The sequence below is a fragment of the Rhinopithecus bieti genome, unplaced genomic scaffold, assembly GCF_001698545.2.
Source record: "Rhinopithecus bieti isolate Rb0 unplaced genomic scaffold, ASM169854v2 scaffold_10264, whole genome shotgun sequence".
In the NCBI taxonomy this organism is placed as follows: Eukaryota; Metazoa; Chordata; class Mammalia; order Primates; family Cercopithecidae; genus Rhinopithecus; species Rhinopithecus bieti.
This window is the reverse complement of record NW_016806418.1, coordinates 312,031-318,295: the sequence shown is the minus strand read 5'-3', so window position 1 is coordinate 318,295 and position 6,265 is coordinate 312,031.

Sequence of the window (6,265 nt, the reverse complement as noted above, 5' to 3'; positions counted from 1 at the left end):
GAGACCCCATCTCCACAAAAAATTTGAAAAATCAGCCAGTCATGGTGGTGTGCACCTGTAGTCCCAGCTACTCAGAGAAGCTGAGGTAGGAGGATCACTTGAGCCCAGGAGATTGAGGCTGCAGTGAGACGTGACTGAGCCATTGCACTCCAGCTTAGAGGGAGATCCTGTATCAAAAGACTACCCCCAAGCAAAAAAACCTGCTGGTCCCAGAGTGCTCCCTGGAACAGGGAGCTAATGCCTGCTTGAGACCAAGCAACAGTCAGAGAATGAGATGCTTCCTCTGAGAGCTGATGGTGTCCTTCGGATGCAAGACTCAATTCAAGACACAAAGAGAGGTCTGGGCCCAGTTGCATGCAGGGCCTCTGGAAACAGGGTTGCAGCTTCTTACTCCAGTTCCTAAACACCAGCTTTTGAAACTTCTGAGTCAGGCCGGTTAAATTATAGCAGAGGGTTCAGTAGGTCTCAGCAAATGCAGCATCCAGCTCAAAGAGCATGCCTCCCAGCTGGCAGCAGTGCAGTGAGCAGCAAGGCAAGAGGAGAAAGACCCTGGTGCTGGTGCTGGTGCTGGTGGTGGTCATCACCTAGATCCCTGCTCACAGCACTGACGATGCCGCCGCCCTATAGAGACAGAACAGGACCCTTCGGTGAGTGTGTGGCATCATCGGTCTTGACATCCGAACCAAATTTCGGATGGGGAGATCCATCCCATTTTTGCAGATGGCCAGAGCATCAGCCTTCAGGGTTCAACTCCAAAGTCCCCTCCTCCAGAAAGCCTGACCTGGGTTTCTTGCCTCCTCATTGCTCCTACAACCTGTCTGCTTCTCTCTTTTTATCACTTAACTTCTTAGAATGGAAACTTGGGTTTGCTCGTGGAAAAGCCAGACTGTAAAATATTTTAGAGAGGTTTATTCTGAGCCAGTAGGAGTAGTCATGGCCTGAGGAACACAGTCTCGAGAGGTCCTGAGCAAGTGCACACTGAGGAGTTGGATTACAGTTTGGTTTTATGCATTTTAGAGGCAGGAGTTACCGGCAAAGTCATAGATCAATACATGGAAGGCACACATTGGTTTGTCCTAAAAAGGCAGGAGATCTTGAAACATATACTTACAGGTTATAGGTGGGTTCAGAGATTCTTTGTTTTTCTTTCTTTCTTTCTTTCTTTTTTTAGATGGAGTCTCACTCTGTTGCCCAAGCTGGAGTGCACTGGCGCGATCTTGGCTCACTGCAACCTCTGCCTCCTGGGTTCAAGTGATTCTCCTGCCTCAGCCTCTGAGTAGCTGAGACTACAGGCCCCCGCCACCATACCCAGCTAATTTTTGTATTTTTAGTAGAGACAGGGTTTTACCATGTTGGCCAGGATGGTCTCGAATTCCTGACCTTGTGATCCACCCGCCTTAGCCTCCCAAAGTCCTGGGATTACAGGTGTGAGCCTCTGCGCCCAGCCTCAGACATTCTTTAATTTGCAGTTGGTTAAGGGAGTAAAGCTGTGTCTAAAACTTCGGAGGCAGCAGAAAGGAGTGTTTTTAGTTAACATAAGGAAATCTGTTAACTAAACCACCAGGTCAGAGCGACCTGCACAGTGCATGACCTCAGGTCCTGTGTATAACTTGGTATCTTGAGGTCACAAAGAGTTTATTTCCTCAGCCGTAATCTCAATTTTAACATTAATGCTGGTCAGTTGTGCCTAAAGCCCAAAACGCAGAGGGTACAATGAGGCTTATCTGACCTCCCTTTCCATCATGGCTGGGAATTAAGTCTTAAAGTTTTTTCTGGGGTCCCGTTGGCCAAGAGGGTGTCCTTTCAGCTGGGGAGGGGCTTAGAATATTGATTGATTGATTGATTGAGACAAGGTCTTGCTCTGTCTCCCAGACTGGAGTGCAATGGCGTGAACAGAGCTTACTGCAGCCTCAACTTCCCAGGCTCTAGCGATACTCCTGCCTCAGCCTCCCCAGTCGCTGGGACTAAAAACACTCGCCATCACGCCCGGAAAATTTTTTTTATTTTTTGTAGAGACAGGGTCTTGCTATGTTGCCCAGGCTGGTCTCAAACACCTGGGCTCAAGCGATCCACTCACCTAAGCCTCCCAAAGTGCTGTGATTACAGGTGTGAGCAACGGTGCCTGGCCCATTATCTCATTTAATTGTCTTCACAATCCTGCTAAATAAGTTTCATGCTCTCTGCTCCAGAATGAGGAAACCAAAGCCTCTCAAATCACAAGGGACCGCCCTCAAGATCCTCTAACCAGCCAGGGAAGAGCTGGAACTTGAGCTCAGGCTGCTTGATTCTCCTCTGCGGAAGGGGAAAGACTGAGCTCAACTCAATGGCTTTCAACCTGCTCCAGCATGAGGCCTCCACTTTCCCTTTGGAAATTATTGCCCAGGGTGGTCCCAAACTCCTGAGCTCAAGTGATTCTCCTGTCTCAGCCTCCCAAACAAAGTGCTGGGATTACAGGGGTGAGACACCATGTCTGGCCTAGGTTTTTATTTTTAGTTTACAGTTGTTAACACAAACTAAATATGGCCTGAGAAGGACTCCGTACTTCTATATTTAAGTCCTTGTGGATGAACTGTAACCTAGCTTAATAGGCAGGCAGAATTGAAAACCTAACTTAGTAGTATGCACCCGTTACATCGGCTGAGTCTTGGCCAACCCAGCGGCCGTACTTCAACCATTCATACACTGCTGAGTGTTCAGACTGTGTTCAAATAAGACACATGCCGAGGCCGGGCGCGGTGGCTCAGGCCTGTAATCCCAGCACTTGGGAAGGCCCAGGTGAGCGGATCCTCTGAGGTCGGGAGTAAGAGAGGAGTCTGACCAACATGGAGAAACCCCGAACCCCGCCTCTACTAAAAATACAAAATTAGCCGGGCGTGGTGGCGCATGCCTGTAATCCCAGCTGCTTGGGAGGCTGAGGCAGGAGAATTGCTTGAACCCGGGAGGCGGAGGTTGCGGTGAGCTGAGATCGCGCCATTGCACTTCAGCCTGGGCACTAAGAGCGAAACTCCATCTCAAATAATAATAATAATAACAACAACAGTAATAATAAAAACAAATAAGACATACGCTGAGCTGTAACCAATCCAGCCATTCTGTACCTCACTACCAATTTCTGTACATCATTTCTCTATCTTTTTTTTTTGGTCTACATATCTTCCACCACGTGGCTAAGCTGGAGCCTCTGTGAATCTGCTGTGATTCTGGGGCCTGCTCGATTCGGTAAATGTGCGTTGCTCAATTAAACTCCTTTACATCTAATTCGGCAGAAGTTTTTCTTTTACCACAGGCTTATATTCCCCACTGCCCTCAATAGCCTGGAAAGTTCCACGGGGACCCATGTACAAAGCCTCACACTGGGCCAGTGGCTGAGCTTGGCCTGACCCTCTAGGCTAACAAGGTGAAGTCCGTGGGGCCATGGAAGATGGGGTTCCATTAACCAGGATAGGGTTAAATCACCAGCGATTTTCCTTAGTGTAGGTCCATTCTTCTGTAAAATGGAGAAGATGACATTCCATCCAGCTGAGGCCTTGGGAGAATGGAATAAAAGGAGTTCCAGTGCTGTGCCAACCTGGACAAACACCAGAAAGCCTGGTTCGTCTTTTGACAAAATCCCCCTTGATTCCCCACTTTGCTTTTCTCCTCCTTTCTTTCCTCTCTTTCTTTTTCTTTCTTTCTCTCTCTCTCTCCGCCCCCTCCCCCCCATCTTTCTCTCTCCCTGTTCCTTGCTTTTTTTTTTTTTGAGACGGAGTCTCACTCTGTAGCCTTATCTGGAGTGCGGTGGCGCAATCTCGGCTCACTGCAAGCTTCACTTCTGGGGCTCAAGCAATTCTCCTGTCTCACCTCCCAAGTAGCTGGGACTAGAGGCATATGCCACCACACTCGGCTAATTTTTTGTATTTTTAGTAGAGACGGGGTTTCACCGTGTTGCCCTAGGTGGTCTCGAACTCCTGAGCTCAGGCAGTCCAACTGCCTTGGCCTCCCAAAGTGCTGGGATTACAGGCATGAGCCACCATTCCAGGCTTCTCCCCCCTTTTCAAGCCTTCTCCATTTCCTGGCTCCACCAGTTCTCTCCAAATTCTTTCCAGTGCAGGCTTCCATTGTTATTAAAATTCCCCTGGGCAAAAAAACAGGAAGAGGAGGGCAGGTGGCTGAGAAATCCCAGAAGAGGGAGGAGGGAGGGAACGCTGAGTAGCTCACCACCTGGCCAGCCTTCCTGAGTCGAGGTGTTGTTGATAGTCAGAATCTCCAGCCCAGCTATGTCATTATTTTCTGTTCCATAGGAGGGATTTGGGTGGCTGCCTCCTACTCTCCAAAATCCACAGCTGTCACTCAAGGTAGCTCCCCTGGCACTGGGACCTTGGAGACAGCCTCGTAATTACACTAATAATAAGAGCAACAACAATAATGAAAATAATGACAGCTACCACTTATTGAGTTCTCACTCTGTTCGTGGTGTTCTTCTGAGCTTTTCACAGGAGCTCAATTAATCCTCCCAAAAGCATTCTACAGTCAGTGCTGTTCTTTTTTATTTTAAAAAGTTTATGGATACATATGGGTGGAAAGAGTTGAATTAGTTGGTGACACATTTTCATTCGTGATTTAGAGAGGATCGCTCTTTTGTTTTCCTTATTTATTTTGTTCCCTTTTATTTCCTTTCACTTCTGCTATTGTCTTTATCATTGTGTACCTTTTGCCATTATCTTTGTTAATGTGTATCCTTTGCTGTTGTTTTTATTATTGTGTATCCTTTGTAATTATTTTTGCTATCTTGTCTCCTTTGCTATTATCCTTATTATCCTGTGTCTTTTGCTGTTGTATTTATTATTGCATAGCCTTTTATTAAGTTGAAATTCACAAATCATAAAATTGGCCATTTAAAGTGGACAGTTCAGTGGTGTTTAGTATAATCACAACGTTATAGATCTTTTTATTAATATATGTCCGTACAAATTGTGTGTTGCCACCAGTAGTGTGGTTCCAGTTCAAGTTGGCCCATATCTTTGTCAACACTTAGTATTGTCCGTCTTTTAAATTTTCACCATTGTAGTTGGTAGCACTATACCTTTAAGATTTGATTCCTATTGCTGTCTCTAGTTTGTTGCTTTTAATTGCTGCAAAGTCCTCCATGAGGGATCCACCACATTCTATCATCCACTCCCCCGTTAACAGGTAACCGGGTTTCTTCTAATTTCCACCACAGCAAAAAACTCTGTGACAGAGAGCTTATATCTGCCCCTTTGTGAAGTGCATAATTATTACCTTTGTGTAGACACCCAGAAGTGGAACTACTGGGTCTTAGGATGTACATATACTTAGTTCAACCAAGCAATGCCATATTAGTTTCTGAAATAACCACACCAATGTACATTCACACCAGCTGTCCACAAGGGTTCCTGTGTTTCCACATCTCTGCTAATACTTGGGATTACTTAACTTTGAAATTTTCTTAAATCCATCTAACAAATGTAAAGCAATTTGTTATTTGTATTTGTGTTTCTTGGATACCTAATGAGTCTGAGCATATTTTGTATGAGTGTTTTGGGTTTCCTTCTTTATAAATCTGTTCATACCCTTTGCTTATTATTCTCATTTATTTTTGCAGGACTTCCTTGCATATTTGGGTCAATATGTCAATCTTAAGTCAATAGTACAGACTGCAAATGTCACCTTCTTAAGCTGTTACATGTTGATTTACCTTGTCCGTTGTATCTTTTGATGAACAGAAATCTTTAACTTTGATGTAATGAAATTAAACATTATTTTGCCTTTAGATTTGTCTTTCTGAAGTTTTAAAAAAATTCTTCCTCAGGCCAGGCACAGTGGCTCACATCTGCAGTCTCAGCACTTTGGGAGGCTGAGGTGGGCAGATCGCTTGAGCCCAGGAGTTTGAGACCAGACTGGGCAACATGGTGAGACTCTGTCTCTACAAAAAATACAAAAATTAGGCGGGCGTGGTGGCATGCACCTGTAGTCCCAGCTACTTGGCAGGCTGAGAGATGGGAGGATTGCTTGAGCCCAGGAAGTTGAGGCTGCAGTGAGCTGTGATTGCATCACCGTACTCCAGCCTGGGCGATAGAGTGAGACCCTGTCTCAAAAAAAAAAAAAAAAGGAAAACGAAAAAAAGAAGAAGAAGGCAAAGAGGAGGAGGAAGAGGAACAGGAGGAGGAGGAGGAGGAGGAGGGGGAGGAGGAAGAAAAGTCCTTCCTCATCCCCAAATCACAAAAATGTTATCTGCCATTATCTTTTTTTTTTTTTTTTTTTTTTT